At 46.4% G+C, this 18198-nt stretch overlaps 1 long non-coding RNA gene across 1 annotated transcript in view; it reads right to left on the bottom strand.

Annotated features, from left to right (window-relative positions):
* LOC106977962 (uncharacterized) overlaps positions 1-15700 on the bottom strand; it is a 107948-nt gene extending 92248 nt beyond the window's left edge. The window contains exon 1 of the long non-coding RNA XR_008289246.1: positions 15505-15700. This is a non-coding gene — a long non-coding RNA (uncharacterized LOC106977962). The remainder of the gene's footprint in view (positions 1-15504) is intronic.
* Between the last annotated feature and the right edge of the window lie 2498 nt (positions 15701-18198).

Genomic DNA, 18198 nt, shown 5'->3' with positions numbered 1-18198 from the left:
AATTCTTGTGGACCATTCGCCCTCCAGCCCATTTAGAGGAGCTGAAGATAGAAGAGAGAGGACACAGTGCCCAGCCCCTCCTGTCAGCTTTGGAGTCCAGCTCATTGCATCCCTGAGCGTGGCGACTTTGCTCCCACGACAAAAGTCCAGGAGGCTAAGGTTGGCAAGAACATTCTCAGTAGGAGGCAGAGGAAAATCTCATAGGTTGACACTCTCCCTGGTTCCCCAAGCCAGTTTATTGTAAGGACAGAGGAATCCCTTCAGTTTCCTGAGGGCAAGAGGGGAAAATCCCACCAAACAGGAAGTGATGATAAAGAAGTGTCTGTTGGGAGGCTGGGGGAGAGGAGAGTCCATACAAAACAATCTCACTCACCTCCAGCCGGTTAGCGCCCCATCCCACTATACAGTCTCAATAAACAACATGCTCACAGCAATGGCGGCCAACAGCAATGGCGGCCAAACATGTTGCTTCTTGACAACATCACCCGCCCCACAGCCACTCCACTCTCCTCAAAGTTTCTCCAGTACCGTGGGAAACCAGTTCAGTGCTTTCTCAACCCCTGCTGTACAGACCTATGGCATCTTTAAAGCATAGGGCATGGCACAGGAACACTTAAAAATAGACAATAAATCTGTATTCAATCCTTAATGCACTTACCCTTAGGAAAATGTATGTGGAACTTTTTTTTCCCTTCTCCCCAAAAACCAATTTAGCTGTTACCCAGTGTCATTGGAATTAGTAAGACTGCAAGCTGAAATCAGCTCGTTGGCACAGCTAAAGCTGGTCCTGCATGGGCTTCTAGGACCCAGAGTGCAGAATGAATGTATGGCAAGGGGCCTGTGTGGAGTTTTCTGTGAGCGTGAGAAATTTGCTTTCACTTGTACTGCTGCAGCTCCCCCCCACCCCCACCCAACACACACACACACACACACACACACACACACACACACACACACAGAGCAGAGTGCTGGAGCTAGGCCTGGTGCGCTGGTCCCATTTAACACAGAAGAGTGAGGGAACGAGCTCTGTGTAACCTGAGGAAGGGAAAAAAGAGAAACATGGCTATGCCTGTGCGCTTTGATGGCTTGTTCGTGCCGCTGCAATTTATTTTTTGTTGGCCACTGATTTTACTTCAAGGGCACCTCATCACGCGGGGTCTAGAGCCGCACAAATGAGACCTTTACTTCCGGCTAACACAATGGTTGCTAATGCACCCCATTCACCAGAGTCGGTATTGGAAAAACAGCATTATTTTCAAGATGCGTTTATATTCATTATAAAAGGGCATTTAAAAAAAATCATGACAAAACTGTTTGGATGTCTTGAGGTTTTTTGGGTTTTTGTTTTTTGGTTTGTTTTTTTTTTTTCCTTATTTAAGGATTCTGCATTTTGGGCTAAGGGCCGTTAATAGTAGCCAGTCCTGATTGGCCAACATCTGTTTCTTTATAGGAACCTTTCTTGCCAAGTAGCTGGACAGCAAAACCCATTTGGTATTCATGGGAAGTACTTGCTGAACAATAATGACAATAATTGCCTCTGATTCTTGTGTTTACAACACTGCCAAAGTATCATTAGGGCCTTATTTATAGATAATAATGCTTATTAATCACAAGTATTTGAATTTTGGAATGTATTAGATTAATATTCTTTTGTACCTCAGTTCTGTACTAATGCTGTGAAAGACATTTACTGAATGCAACTCATTGGGAATGCTTATTTTGAGCTGCAAAATAATGTGTGTAATTTGCAGGTGAAAGATAAAGAAATTACATGGCTACCTCACAAACAACCTCCACCGTGATCCACGGCCAACATGGAGAACTGGGCCCCAGCTCCAAAATGGGAGAGGGAAGCAGCCAAGGAAATGGCCCTAGAGGTGCTAGTCCCAAAAAATCTTGTAAATTCTCATGACAGGAGAGCTCCCTAAGAATAAGTTCATTATTCTGTTTGGCCATAAATCTTTGGTGGATAGCATCACTTTTTGGAAAAGGGTCTGAGGTGAGGAATAATTAGTGATTCTGCAATAATTTCACATGATATAAGTTCTTGGAGGCTCAAGGGAACAAAATAGGGTCGGACGACTCAGGGCTATAAACAACTAAAGTACAATCTGAGGTCCAACGGCCCAGCTATGAAACGTCATTCATTTACTCACTGAATCTTTCTATAGGTTTAATTTCTGTGCAAGTGAACACGAAAGCTATTGAGCGAATCCCTACCTTTAGGGGCATTTAGAAATAGGAATCATCAAAAATTTCAGAAGATGATCTCACTTTCCTAAGATTAAGACAAAGGATATCGTTTCAGGGTAATACAACTTTATAAATAAATACAAAGCATTACTGGCTCCTAATTTTTTACCTGGCCTCTCCCTCCCCGAGGTAATGCAAATATGAAATCAGCAATATTTTCCTTTTATCCAGTCTACATTTGTATTTGTTCTTGGAGTCTTCATGCTTTATGTGTTAGAACAATACTTCAGCATGTTTAATTACACGAATGCAAAATGTAGTGACATAATTTTCCAGAAATTTTTGAGAAAGCAAAGCTTATTCATAGAGATCCTTACTTGCTATTTTTAAAATAATATTTTTTTAAATTACCAGTAATTAATGTTTACTAGTGTTCTTTAGATTAAACCCAAATCAAGCTCTATCTCAGCCCACTGTACCAAAGACTACTTTAAAATAGACTGTGGGCCTGATTACCACCTACAATACATGACACCGCCCTCTCGTATTTTCTCGATTTTTGTTCCCCTCCACCCTCCAAGAAAGTAAAGGAAGAAAGTAAAAGGAGATCCCCTTTCAAATTACACTGAGAAAATCGCCCTCCCCAAAAGACCCTCGAAAATGTGTTCAGCAAATGTTTCCAAGTCAGAGCAGACAAGGAGACTAAGAATCTAGTTCATTAAATGTATAATGCTAACATTTTAATCCATTGCTAGATGTAAATAACTTGAGCGATCCCAGTTGGACTATTTAATGTTAATTTAAAATATTTTATAATATGTGTGTGTGTCTCCTCTCATGGGGCTCAGTAGAAAGGTGAACAATTATCCAATCAATGTACCCAGCCAAACCTGGCAAGTCAGGCCCCTCAACACTTTTTATTTAAATCTGGTAAATACCTCAACCAGAGGGGTGCCCATTCAGGTGTGTGTGTGCTATCTCTCATTACATTGGTAGACTGAAGGCACAAGCAGTATCTCATAGAATTAGTTGCAATCTTACAAATTTAATCACTACAGAGAGCCAATCTAGACTGTAGACTGTTGAAATTTCGCTATGTCTTCTCTCCTTTTTTTTTTTTTTTTTTGTTCCTTAATAGCTAGGCAGAAGGGAGAGCAGCCTGAATTCTCCAGATAATTAATTCAATTCTCTGATTTATTTTGCCTTCAGTAGACCTCGCCTGGTTCTCTCTTTAAAAGACGCTGGTAGTTGGGTGAGGAAAGAAAATAAATGTTTTGAGAGAGCACAGATACATCTCCCCTCGATGTGTGTCATTGGTAGTGGCTAAACATTGGGGCTGGCTACCTGAAATCCCTCTCTGAACCTTCACTAAATTAGCCTCACCCAACTGCTTGCTTACAGACTTGAAAAGGAGAAAGAGAGAAGGAAAGGAGGGAGGCAGAGAGAAAATGGTTAGGCTATGAAGTCGGTGTTTAAATGTGAGGGTATTGAAAAGGTAATTCACTATGAAAAATGGCTTGAAAAATTGAATCTTGGATGCCTGTATTCTTGGGGAGTTTCATTTGCTATATTACAGTTCTGTCTGCTGTTAGGCCACAGAATGCCAAAGTATTTATTCTTACAAATCTTCCTATATGTGTAACTTGAGCCTACTAAAATAGTCCTTCACCCACTTCATTAATTACATCGACAGAAAAGATTCTTTTACATTTTTGTAGTGAATGACTCTTGGTCCAAATTTTTGAATGAACGTTGTGCATTTTAAAATCATTACGTAGCCTGTGCCTACTTATATCACACCACGCCATCACATAGAAAACTTTCTAAAATAAAAGGCTAATTTATTTTTGCAGTCGATTTCAAAACCCCATCGAGAGTAAAATGTTTTTACCTCTTTGCGAGCAATATTCCTCTTTTAAAATTTTCACTTGTGGTATTTCCATCATTTTAACGTCAAACTTTTCAAGAGATTAAGAAACAAACCTGAAAAAGCAGTTTGCTAAACTGATTTTTGTTTTCACAGGTTCACCACTAATATTTAGATACCACCAATGAGTTACCAGTCTTTGAAATAGTCTCTCTGAAATCAATAAGTGATAAATTACGTGTGGAAATACCACCATAAATATTTTTATGTTTTTCAGTAAAAAGATACGCATTTATACAGAGAAGCCAAAATAATATTTTATAATGTCAGTAGAAGCAACTCTCATTATGTGAGAAAGTTCTTCCTATCATAGTCTTCAAGAAAGTTTTAAAACTTTATCATTTTGATTCCTTTATCGACTGGGACAAACAGCTTTTAAAGTATAACATCTGGGTATGACATTTCTTTACGTTTGCTCGGCAAAAAAGTGTATTTGGATTCTTGCCAGTGTATTCATTCTAACTGTAATTCTTATCTTAATCAAAAAAAAAAAAAAAAAGCCTTTGAAAATGCCAAGATTCAGAATACTATCTAACAAGAAGCAAATAGGTAACATGTTATACAAATCATTTCAAGTATAAATTTATGCTTCAAATTTCCTGTTTATACTCTGAATTGTCAGTAGACAACTGAAAGTCTTTTAATGGTATAAAGGCCCATAAAATTAAAATTACTTAAAAGTGTTTTCTTTATGGTAGAATGGAAAATAACATTAATGCTCTTTTTCATTGCATATTGAATTTAATTTCTGTTCTAAAATAACAGTATTTAATTTGCGGGGGGGAAAATACCCGAATTTAGAGAGAATATTTATATTTTACATGTGCATTCTAAAGTATGATGCCCTTTTTATTTTACGTAAAACAAGTTATTGAAGTTCATAGTACTTTTAAACCGGGTGTGTGTTTAAAATATTAATACTACGCATGTATTATTTACTGATTTCTGTGGTGTCATCTACAGTTAGCACAATTCAGATTTCAAAATAAATTTTGAACTTTTTTTCAATAGGAATATGCTTTACTCACTCTCCCAGCTATTTTAAGACTATCTGTTGTAGAATGTATTGTTAATCGTAGAAGTTTGCTATATTACACATGGACATGTTATATGCAAATGTATTCAGTTGGGGTATGTATATATGTTGTTATGTTATGTACATAAACATCTACCCATGTGCATATGTATATTTACATCATGTATAAATATGTGTATATTACCAAAGGGTACTATACTGAAGGAGGAGGAGGAGCTTCTAAGGATTGCCAAACAATATTTTAGTTAACTGTTAACTGAGTGCTGTTTTCTATGGAAGTAATTAGGTTTTCCTTTTTTTTTTTTTTTCACAGTCCCAAAGGTGGGTGTTTATAGACATGGTTTAGTTATTTACTGTTTTCCAAACGGCTAGTTGTATAATCGTATGTCAACATAAGCTTTCAGTAAATTAGTGATACCCTCCCCTGCACCTTCCTCTCCTCTTAGGAAAGCCTATGGGCAAGCAGCTTGATAAATAATTCAAAGAAAAGCTAAATTCTGTCTTCCAAAAACAAAAACTCATCGCGTTGAACATTAACATCTCACCATTAGCATTCTTTATTAAAATTTAGCTGCCTAAAAATTATCCTATGAAAAGGAGTAACTGAAATTATATCAAGATACTAGCTGGTTCAGTCTCTTGGGTGAACGTGAGTAAATTTCACTTACAGCCTTTCTCCAGGACAGGAGGTCCTATAAAGAATTGTGGCTAATAGTAAAAACATCTAATATTAATAAATCCAAGAAATAAAAAAAAAATATGTACCTCTGGTAGCTCCAAATTACTGAAAAGCCTCAGATGCAAAGATGAGGACAAAAAGAGGACAACTGAAAGTATTTATAAAGTTTCTTTTTAGGGTCCTCTGACTCTCACGTCACTAAAAATACAGTTTGGCATTTGGGTTCATATTCTCAGTAATGGCGTGAATATTTAGCCTTTTTCTGATTTCTCTCTGCCCTGCCTTCCCTTTGAGAGTTGAACAATCTGGATGGGACCGGTTAATGTTTTAGGAAGAAGGTTCTACATCTGGCCCAAGTTTTCTTCTGCTAGTCTGCTTTTCTCTTCTCAAATGAGAGATAAGTGACAGCCAGCCCTGTTTTGTATGAAATTATGGAAATCACAGACTGGAGGAAAGGGGAGTCATTATTTCAGAACTGAAAAGGTGTGGGTGTCTTCACTTCCCCCCAAAATTGCCCATCACTGGAAAGGAGCCAGTAAACTGGAAAGGGGCTGAGGACAGTGGCACACAACAGGAGCACAGCTATTCAGCTAAACAGACAGCCAGAAAGTGATTTTCAATGGATTGCTACCTCCTACCTAAGCGTCCAAAAATAAAAACAACCTCCAAGCAATTTTTAAGGCCAAGACAGAGAGGAAGCAGATACACAAGCCGCTGAACCGTGGGTTCCCGGTGGGTGAAATCCAGTTTAAAGAGCAGGCTGGATGAAGGAAATGCTCCCGGTGGCATTACTCAGCGAACATTGTCCCTTTCAGCCTTACCCTCGCTCACGTGAGTCAGGGTGTCCATGAATATCCCCAGACCACAAGAGGGATCTCTTTGGGAATCAGACGGGGACGAAGGCAAAAGTAGGAGACGCACGTGTAGAGAAGTGGGGGGATGGGGGGTGGGGACGGATGAGCTCCAGGCTTGCAGATTTAGATCTCAACGCTGAAAAGGTTACGCTTGCACCGGAGCATCCCGTACCGCCTCCTGCCCTGCCCTGCGCGCGCACCGCAACTCACACGCACACCCTCACACACGCACACCCTCGCACACGCACACCGATCCCAGCCGCTCCGCTCGCCACACTGCAGAGGAGGCAGCCCCTCCGAGGCGCGCTCGCCGGAGGTGAGGCGGCACAGCCCCCGCGAGCTCACCGCCCGGCTCTCGGGGCTCCAGAGCCCGCAGGGCCGGGAACGAGGCGCGCGGCCGCGGGCGAGAGCGGGGGCTGCCCGGCGCGGACCGGAGAAGGGGGCGGGGAGCAGGACGGGGAGGGGGTGACGCCGGCTCCCTCCCTCCCCGCGCCTCCCTGCGTGCCCTCGCTACCTCCTCCCGCCCCGCCCCGCCGCGCCGCTGCTCCGCGGCGGGGAGCCGGCGTTCGAAGGAGGCGTTGGCGCCGCGTGTGGGTGTGCGCGCGCGGGTGGGCGTGGCCGTGGGTAGCGCGGGGGAACCCACGCGGCCCCGGCGCCCCCGCGAGCGGCGCGCTGGCTCCTCCCGGCGCTAGCCTGCAGGGGGCGCCGCGCGTTGGTGCCCGGGGGGTGGGGGTGGGGGTGGGGGTGGGGGGGCGCGGCGGGCCCAGCCGCCAGTCTCCCGACGCGGAGGACGGACCCGGCGGACCCCTACTTGCAGCGGGTTTCCCCCGCGCATCGCCGATAAGGGTCGGGCGGAGTCCTGAGGCCCGGGCACACCCGCCGCCGGACTGGGTCAGGGTTTGCACGCTGATCACCAACGAGAGGCCGAGGGGCGTCGCAGCCCGCTCTCCGGTCTCGCAGGCTGGAGGAGGCCTCGAGCTGGCAGGGGGAGTTTGCCACCTGGCCGGTTGGCTTGGTTTGACTTCATCCTTACTCTGGGGGTAGGAGGGGGAGCCTTTCTTTTCTCTCCGCGCACAGCCGCGCAAAGCGTCGCAAAGTTTCCTACCACTCGGGGGACGAAGGCGGATCGAGTTCGAGCCTCGCTTCCTGGTTGGGACGACCCGAAAGTACCAGAAGTCAGGCCGGCGAGCTGAGCCCTCGGCATCCCCAGCAGTCACCCTCAAACGCTTGCCCCTTCCCCGGCCGAGGGCGGATTCGGCGAGTCCTGGGCTGGGGGAATCGGGAGACCCGGGAATCTGCTGCCGGCGCCGCGCCCGCCCCTACCCAGCTCGCGGGTCGCGCAGACCTTCCCCCCACCTCCGGGGACTTGCCCACCCCACGGCATCGCTGGAGGCGGAGAGTGGGGGCCACGCTCCCAGAGGAACAGAGTTAGAGTTGGCCACCGAGAGGGACTTGATCCGTCCCAGGGACTCTACACATACCGCAACGGGGGCGCCCAGGGCCAAAAGTGACTTTGGAGTAGACCTGACTTTGTGAAACCTTGAACCCTGGGGTGTCCACGTCCCTTTCTCATTGCAGAAGTTCATCTGAGCTTTGGGTAGTGACTGTCCCCCGTCCCGATCAGGACCCAGCAACCAAGCAAAAGCCAGAGGTGTGCGGATTTTTTGTTTTTTTAAGACCCACATCTTATAAATGTGAGATTTTTATCAGGCAGTACAGATTACTTAAAGCGTACCGTTTCTCCGCGATCCAATTTTATTAGGATTTACTCTCATTTGTGTTCCACTTCTCTGGGGAAATAATGCTTTGATTAATGTAATCCTGGCCCGGGATCCGCCACATGCCCCTCGCCCTTCTCCCAAGAGAAAGGGCCTGTTTGACAAACAATAACAGAGCAGTAACTCTTACAATCTGCCCACACCTTTGGGGGTGGCTGGGGAGAGGGTGACACACGTTCAAACGCCGTTTGCTAAATGTAATGGTAAGAGAAAGGAGCGGGCTCTGTAAGGAGCGAACTTTCCAGACTTAGCCCTGGGCTCCGAGGCTCGGGGAGCTCTCAGGGAGGGACTTCAGATGGGGTGCGCGCGTGGGTGCATGTGCGCGCCTGCCCTCTGCTTGCTCCCAGTGTCTGCCTCTTTGTCCCCAGCCACAGGCCTCCGCCACAGGGATCTGCGCGCTCTCCGTGGGCAGTCCCCGGACCCAGGGCGCGTCTACAGCGCCCACCCGCGGCCCCAAAGCACCTCAAGAACAGATCTTAGGAGATAACCAGGCACCGATCTGTGGTGCCCTGCAGCTGCCAAAACCTCGGCTATAAACCTAGAACGTGGGACCAAATTAAACGGTTCTCCTCATGCATACATGCATGCGTCTATCCATCCATGCATACATGCATACAATACAAATCTTCCGACGCAGGCAAGGAGGGCTGCACCTCGCCCTTGCTTCGGGTTGAGAACGCGCGCCCCCCTTCCCGCTCTCCCTCCTCCCGCGCAGCCCTGGCCCCCCTCCGAAGGGAGAACAACAGCTCAATTACGAAAAGAAGCGAAGGAAAGAAATCCCAGGCTCGGAGGCGCCCGCTGATGCTCCTCTGGTCCCCTTCCCTTACGCCCTGTCCCCACCCCCACCGTCCCCAACTCGGGGAGGGCGGGGACGCGGCAGTGCGAAGGGGTCCTGCCCTGCTCCGCCAGAACAAAGCCCACCGCGGGAGCCCGCGGCCGCGCACGGAGCCGGTGACAAAGGCGGGCGGGCGGCGCCGAGCTCCAAGTCTGCGCTCCTACCGCGGAGCGGGAAGGAGGCCTGGAAGGTGGGGGGGATTTGCACCCTGTTTTTCCTGGGCTGCACCCTCTGGCTCTTGTGTACCCCGTGACCTGTTAGGGTGACTCAGCAGCGTTCACCTCTTCGCTGTCCGGCACCCCTCTCTCCCTCCCTCTTGTCCTCTTCTGTCCCCAGTCTCCCAGCTTTTTTCTCCACCTTACTCCTTTTACCTTTTCTCCTTCTCCCTTTGCCTTTTTTTTTTTTTTTTTTTTTTTTTTAGTCTCTTTCCATTTTTGTTTGCCTTAGAAAAGCAGTGCTAATTTGACTTCCGAAGGCCGCTGTGGGCGCTCAGACCACAGTTTGAAAGACCTTACAGGGCAGTGCTTAGGGAGAATGGGAGTAATGGGATCGTCTTGCTTTTATTACGCAAACTGTGATCTAAATAAAATAAAATCCAGTCTAAGGAAGCGGAGCTTGGCCCTGGGACCCCCACAAGTTGCCACCTATTAGGGAGAAGTGGCTTCTGACAGCCACAAATTGGGTCGGGGGGGGGGGCGGCTGGGGGTTGGTGAGACCTCGCTGCGGTGGAATGGTTGGAGACCTTGAGCGTTGGTGTCCCCCAAGGCAAACGTTGTTTCTAGGGGAAGCTCCAGTCTGACTTTATAACCCTGGCAAGGAATCGCCCGCCAGACCCCTGCAATGAAATCGCAGTGTTTTCAAACTTAAGGTACTTCCAACAGTCAGCGTTTTTCCAAGTGAAGTTTTACTTGTTTGTTTTTGAGGTGGGAATTAAAAATAAAGGGAACCCCCTCGGCCATTTGGGCAATACATGCTGTGACTTACGGGGATTTTTGCACCCTGATAGAACCCTAAATTAAGATTTGAGGGCTGTCAAGCATCACTGTAAGTCTGGGATCCTCCCCCTTGGGCTTTATTGAGTAAGCAGGCTCCCTACAGAAAATTGGAGAGGAGGGAAGCCTTCGAAGCAACAGAGGACACACAACTTCTAACTTGAGACTAACAAACCCCAGTTACATGAAGCTACAATGAGCAAGGTCACTTAGATCTACTATCAAAGTCTCTTTGCCAGATATTTTAGCGCTGAAATTATGTTGCTGCAAACCATGTAGCAGTTGAAGTATCAAATATCCATAAACATTGGTAATCTATTTTAAAGGTGAACAAAATAGCCACACTTTCTTGAAGACCCCCCTGTGGCTGACGGGTCCAGGTTGGGCCTACGGAGGAAGCCAGACGTCAAGTGGGAATTTCCACATTCACAGAAGAGACACTATGTAAGCACCGTTTGGGGGAAATATCCAAAAAGAGTAGCCTTCAGCCTGATAAGCTGAAATCTGCACCCAGCCCCTCAGACAATAGCAAAGTTCAAATGCCAAAAAAAAAAAAAAAAAAAAACTAATAATAAAAAACAGAGACACCAAAGTGAAAGGATTGTTTCCTAATGTGCCACAATGACTCTTCCCCATCACAAAACTACCCAGTTCCAAGCCAGAAAGGAGACATTTATAATGTATAGGGGACATTTTGGATGGAGAGTGTCCCCAAAGGAGAAAGGAGCTCACTTCTGTTTGAACCACGAGCTCGAAAAATCCAACCACCCCTCTGGCAAAGCTGAGTTAATATTTCTGGGTTTTGTTTTTAAAAGCACAGACACAAATACATACGCACGCCTGTGCGCGCACGCGCACGCACCCTCTCACACACACACCCAAGTTGACCTTGGAATATTTTTCTAGCTAGGACACATCCACATGTTTTGGTTAATAAATCATCATCATCACTCTGGTCAATCAGCTGGGTTCTATGTTACCTAGCCCTGTGAATTTAAATTCAAAGAAGACCATTGTGTTGGGGGGTGCAGTGGGGAGGTGAGGGGGGCAGGCAAGAATAGTCCATCACATTGTGTCAGCCAAGGCTTCCCTAGCGATTGGTAGCTTTCATTACCGGACTTGTCAGGTGCATACACACAGCTAGAGTGGGCAAACTGTTGGAAATGGGTGGTTTTAAAAGCATGCACTCCATAACCAACTTAATCGTGCCTTTTTCATTTACGTTCGACAATCTGAAATGGCCTGTAGTTTAAAGCGCTCCTATGAGCATCAGAAGTAAAGCCTCTTACGATTTAGGGTGAGAAATCATAGTGTCTGAATTTATAATTGCTCCTCCAAACCCATCTTTAAAAAGTAAATGCTCGCTCCTTTCCTACAGATCAGATAAATCAGTTATCACAGTGATACAAAGAACAAGGCTGGGGGGGGGGGTACCCACAGGCTTCAAAAAACTTAGCAAGACCAAGAAACAACTCATCCACTGCCAAGACAACAAATACTGATTTCCACCCAAAAGCTGCTGTTGAAGAGCCCTTTCCTTTGTATATGGCACACAGTATGGGTTGTGAGTGTGCTTAACATTTTAATTTATAAATGTTAATGGCAAATGTGCTTCTACGCCACTAAGGTATCAGAGCACCTCATCATTCGCAAATGGAAGCAAATGAGTAAATACCCATTTTGTGTCTGATGCGTCTGACCCAGGTAATGTTCTTCATTCTCTCTTTTGGCAAAAGCAATTTCACCATCCCCAACGATTAAAAGTCTGTAGCTTTGCCCAGCACTTTGGATCTTAATTCGTACCCAGCTTGATCGGTTCCCACCTCCAAATCATTATAGACTCCTAACACAATTTCTCTAATATGTCGGTTCTCAAATTGACTTGTTGCTTTACCCAGAATTCTTATTTTCTTTTTCTTTTACTTTAGGTAACCTAAGACTATAGATATTATGAAGAGCAAGCATTCTTTTTCATTCGCGCCTGTGTGTGTGTGTGTGTGTGTGTGTGTGTGTGTGTCTTTAAGTACCTTTGCAAGAAAGGAAAGGAAGTAGCAGTAAAGATAGTAACAATCACAGATCTCCTTAAAAAGTGATACCAAAAAATTATGCACTAAATGTGCACAATCTTTGCTTAACTAGTCCTTTTTCAAACTATCTGGCTAAATAGAAAAAGTTTCCTTTCTTCGTAATAATTTTTAAATGAATTTAGCAACCCTGGGCGCATAAAGTAAACTAGGGCTTGGAGTCATTTGTCCAGTTCATGTGAATCTCACCCAGAAGTCTTTTGTCTGAAAAGTCCGGAGAGCTGAAGAAAACGCAATGTTTGGACTCAGATTACACAGTTTCCTCAAATTTCCACCTTGTTTTATTAGCACAAACCTGACAGTACATTTCCTGACTCTAAATGTGAGAGCTCACGGGTGAAAATCGTGGACTTAAAATGTTGTTCAGAGTATCTGCTTCGCTTATATTACTCCCATAATCTCTCAACTCTCCTGGAATGAAATACCATTTATAAATCCAAACCTTGACTTTTTAAAGTGAGTTGCAGAGAAAAATTTCTCATGGCTGGAACCTGGTTGACTTGGAGTTGAGTTAGGAAGAATGAGGTATCTTTTCTCCCCCGTCTTCCAGAGGGGCATTAGAGCTTTCATGAAATGTGTCCCCTTCCTAACAGGCGCTGTGACACATTCGCAGGTGCGTTGAACTAGTGAACCGTGGAAGCCAGCTTCTCACTTGCAGTCACTCATGGCTTCCCTAAATCTCCTTGGGAAAATTGTTAGTGACAAACTGACTAATTCCTCAGAACCGGTCAGGATTTGCCCTCCACTCTTTGAGGAAGTTTCCCACACGTCTTTGTCATCCTTTTGCCACAATAAAGTTCAGTCTTCTTTGGCGGTATCTAAAAATCTCTGGGGGGGAGAGCTTGTGCTCTGTTACAACTTTTCTCCAACTGTGTCAAGTAAAATTGCCCTAAAAAGTTTCAATCCCACAGTTACCTCTCACCGATGGCTACTTTGTATTTTCTTTTCCCTAACAAGGCTTTCAAGGGTAAATTCAAAATCTACTATAGGAGGGACCCAGAATTGAAGTAGCCATTAAATATCAAATGGAGTAAAAGAGACCTTGGAAGCCTTGACTAAATCTCCAAGAGCTTGAGTTTTATTTAGAAGTCAAAGCATGTATCAAGTTGAAGAATGTTCATTATTTAACAGATAATACCTTAGAAGGCATTTTTGCTCTCTTGACTGCTTCCAAAAAAATACAACCTGAAATGTAGCTTCTTAACTTATTCTTTTACCCTTAATAATTAAAAAAAAATTTTTTTCCCTTCACATCCCACTTCTTTTTTCCAGCCTTATATACACTTCACTGAGAGAAATGGACAAATGCTTTTTTTTTTTTTTTTTTAACTGTATTTCCTCCCCCAGGGCCATTTCACAGAGGAGGGTGAGTGGGAGAAGAAGAGGTCATTGTCCCCACATTTAAAACCCTGTGTTATGCAATGAATTCACTACCCATTGTGAATATGCATAGAAAGGTAGGGGTGTTTGCTCCTTTGGCAAGTTTGGAGGAGCAGATTTGCTTTTGAAACAGCTACATTTTACTCAGTACCTGCTAAGACGAGTCAGTGCGCCCCCTGCTGACAAGTCAATAGTGCGACTCCTGAGCACTTCCAAAGTTTATTTTGTTCAGTAAACCGTGTCATATAAAATTAACAACAACCAATAAAATTAGCTTATATGTTTCAACTGTAAAAGTCCAAAACAAAATAAAGCTAGTTTTAGTGGCGCTAGAAATCTCTAGTTTGGCTTCTTCTCTTTGGCTGAACCAAGGTCCTTTTATCTAAAGCCCAGTGCACAAACATATAGCTTAATGTGACTAGTGTTCTTGCTTTTATTTCTTTCTCTATGGCAACCAATATGCTCTGCTCAGAAATGTTCCCCATCAAGGAAACAAATGATCTTCAGGGAGCAGCTCTATATGGCATCTGGTCCAATGGAGCACAGAGAGTTAACCCCAGTCAAAAGCGAGGCTGCCAAGCACGTAAACAAGGAGTGGAAAACTGGCGATCCTTACCCCCCTCCCCAACTGAAATCTCTGCCTCCCTCCTCACAAGCCATTTCACTGATTTGGCATCAACTGTTTCCAAAGAAATTACAGATTTTAAATTGTAAGGTGTTCTGGATGCACAAGTGCAATGAAATTCCAGCCATTTCGATTCTACCCCCTCGTCACACCAGACGCGTCTTCCTTTAAAAAGAACAAAACCAAGAAGCTTTTACAATCCTCTCCAGCCTATTTCACTAAGGTAAGGTGCCCGCACAGGCGTGGCCTTGGCCTAGCTATTTCTTCCAGCCATATTTATCTAATTAACTGCACCTAGCAAGTAACTTCCCCCTCGATTTTTACAAAACCCAGGGACAGTGGCAAGGAGAGGGGCAAGGCCGGCTGTCAAAATGGAAAACAAAGTAAAATCAAGTTTTCGATGCTAAAGCTCCAGCTTCCTTTGGGAATAAAGTGTAGGATGTCCTGGTTAGTTTTGATTGATCACCCTCTTTTCAGATGGACTTTCACTACCGAGCTGGGAGGCAGCAACTAAGACTGTTCCCCAGAATCCGCATTAACCAGGGGTGCACTGACTTCCTGCCTCTTCTTCCTCCCCTGCTTCCTTCCACCGCAGCTCTGGACCCTCCCTTTGCCAAGCCCCCCCCCCATCCCCCTGTTCCCAGCAGGAATCCTCCCCCCCCCCAACAATCCCAGTCGTGCACACACAGGTCACCACTTCAGCTCTGGCTACAGAAAGGGGGTACCTTCCCCTCTAGTCCTGATTCTCTAGGAAAAACAAAACAAGAAATATGTATAATACTGAATGCTTTATAATCGCATTTCTAGGGGTTTCCCCCCTCACAATCAACAATTAAAATTAATAGGACTCTCCTCCCCCACCCCCCCAAAAGTGAAATGCCTCACTGTGGGGAGCTTTGGAATGAGTCCATCTTTTTATGTAATATTTTAGCAGGGTTGGGTTTTTTTTTTTTTACTCTCCCCGAAGACACTTTTCCTTCCTTCCTTCAAAACAGTTGCTCTGTGAACCCTCTCTTGTCCCAAGCAATGAAAATAAGCTTCCAAACCTATAAGAGCATAAATAAACCGGAAAAGAGGGGGAGAAAAAGAGAAAGCCGGTAAAGAAAATGAAAAACACTTACCCAGCAAACTTCCAGGGTTAGATTTTAAAATAAAAGAAGATGTTTTATTATTTTTTAAAGGTGCCTGTGGGGGGAAAGGCATATTCTCAACTCCCCAGAACCGATGCATCCTTAGTCTTCCCTTTACACTGACTCCTCTAAACCCAGCTCTCCACCAGTCTATTATTTTCACCAAAATATATGAAAATGTATGCAAATGAAAATCAGCACTAACTGTTCTCCCCTTGTTATATACTTTGGATTTTTTTTCCAGACAAAACAATCACACTCGGCAAAGGGAGGGGGCGGACGGGGTGGGGCCGGGTGGGGGGAAGCTGGGGAGCGACTCCAGAACTAAGTACGCGGAAAGGGGGGGGGGGGGACGAAGGGGACAGACCTCGGAACAGAAGTGTATTTCTGTTATCGAGGAGCACAACGTTTTGGGGGGCTTCCCATACGCACACACACCCTCCTTGAAAAGAAAGAAAGTGGATCTGTTTGCAGAGGCGCTATCACGTTTCATCAGGCCACCTGAGACTGCTTTTGAAAGCGTGTACTGTGAAATTCATAGCAGTAATTTAGACAAAATCCTCACTGTATATTAATGAAAGGCGGCCCCATGGCTCTGTTCCTATCCTCCCCATTCAGTGTAAACAAAACCACGAGACTCTCTCGGTTTTTGAGCCGGATCCAAGCAAAATCGGCAGGAAAGGAAAACACGGGGTGCTGGCACCGACTATTCAGACGTCTGCACCTGGAGATCTCAGATTTATTCAATGAAATCTGTGTTCCATCTTTTACATATACATATACACATACATAAATATAAAAAGGAACCTTAGGGGGACGTAGAGGGGGGAAAAATCCATTCTGTTTGGGGCTTGGTTACCGATGCCTGTCAGATCTATACCTTAGCAATCATGGCTTTGCTAAAACCTACCTACGACGGTATCTCTCACCCGGCAAGCAGGAGCTGGACGAGATCCTACATAAATCCTACGCGTCTACTGTTAATCTTGAGATCACGCAAAGGCTGCGTAGCTGCGGCTGGGCTGGAGAGCTCTGGCTTTAACTGAGTTCACCTAAGTGCGTTCAGCCGGAGGAATTATTCATCGGGAGAGGGCAGCCCCGCTCACGTTTTAGTCGGAGCACACCGGTGGCTCCGCATCTACCTCCAGGGCCGCCGCTCGGCGGCGGGCGCCGCTGGAACTCGGGACTGCCGGCTGCAGGAGCAGGCTGGGGGCCGCGAGCGCAGGGAAGGCGCACCCACAGCTAGGGGTGCGGGGTGCACGCCCACGCACACTCATTAGGAACGATGTATTTATTGAATGTCCGAGTTGGGTTAGTTCATTGGAAATCCCCGAGGAGGGTTCAATTTGCCCTTGTTTTCGTTGCCACTTTCTCTTTTTTCTTGGTTCGCTGAGGTTCCTCTGTGCAGCGTTTCCGCTTGGCCGCGTCCCCCCACCCCCGCTTCTCCCGCCTACCCTGCGCGCGCCCCCTCCCGTCCCCCTTAACTCTTTCAGCCGGGCTGGGGCTGAGAAAGCGTTTGTCGCCGCCAACCCATCCACTACGCAAGCCCATCTGAGACAGAAGAGAAAGAAAAAGCACCAATGTGTCTAAGAATAGCGAGCAAGCAGAACACCACTAATAACCAGAGTGGAAAAAAATACATATATATGCACACACACGCACAATGTAAGCGGTGGAGGGCGCGGCTAGTGGATCCTGGTTCTTTAGGCCGGCTCCTGCTGCAGTGGGAATTCCTAGAGCCTTTGGGGTGGAATACACTTACGCTGGATCTATAGGGAAAGGTCGACTGATTGCTTTTCAAATACATCGCTGGGCTCTGCTGACCGGCACCCTCCAAACACACAAGGACACGCACGCTACTTGCTAGAATCCCAGAGGAGGGGGGGGAGGGAAGAAGGGAGGGAGAGCAGAGAGGCAGAGAGGGGGTGGGGGAGCGAGCGAGCAGCGGCAGCGAGCGGTCCGTCTCGCACGCGCGGGCACCGCGCTGGTCCTGGGCTGCAGGTTTCCCAGATGATGGCATCCGAGAACTTAAACAAAGGGGGACGCCGCCGGCGCAAAGCGGCTGCGGAAAGTTGCGGTGGCGGATTTCCAAGGAGCGTGGCCACGACCCGAGCCCTTGGCGATGCGAGCTCTCCCTTTCCACCCCCGCCGAGACAGAAATGGGGGCCTGCTGGTGAAAGAAAAAGGAAACTTTGAAACCACTGGGGATACAGCTGCCTATAGGTATTAGCGTGAATGGTGCATTCTTGCCGCGCGCTTTACAAATTTCTGGCATGGGGGTGGGGAGCGGGGAGGGCGGCAACACAACGCAGTACTAGGTGAAGTGGGTAGGTTGGTATTTTTCATGATTTTTCCCCCTCTTCATATTCCTTCTAACTCCCCCCCTCCCCCCTTTCTCCATGCCTCCCTCCCTTTTCTCTCCCCTTTCATCCCCCTTCCCAGACCGGTTGCGAACCCACAGCGCCGCGGACGGAACGCCTGCGCCTCGGCCGGACACTAAGAGTTAAGATGTGGCGGAGGGGGTGGCGGGGGAGGGGCGGAGAGGAGAAAGTGGCGAGGGGGAGGGAGGCGGGGGGGGGGCCGGGGGGACGACAGATTTCCAGCTTCTACGACGCTCTGCCTAAATTAAAAAGCAACCAATCGGAACGGCCGGAAGGGGGGCCGCGCGTCCTGAGCCAGTCATTC

This window comes from Acinonyx jubatus, chromosome A3, assembly GCF_027475565.1.
Source record: "Acinonyx jubatus isolate Ajub_Pintada_27869175 chromosome A3, VMU_Ajub_asm_v1.0, whole genome shotgun sequence".
Lineage (NCBI taxonomy): Eukaryota > Metazoa > Chordata > Mammalia > Carnivora > Felidae > Acinonyx > Acinonyx jubatus.
This window is presented reverse-complemented; position numbering and strand designations above follow the sequence as displayed.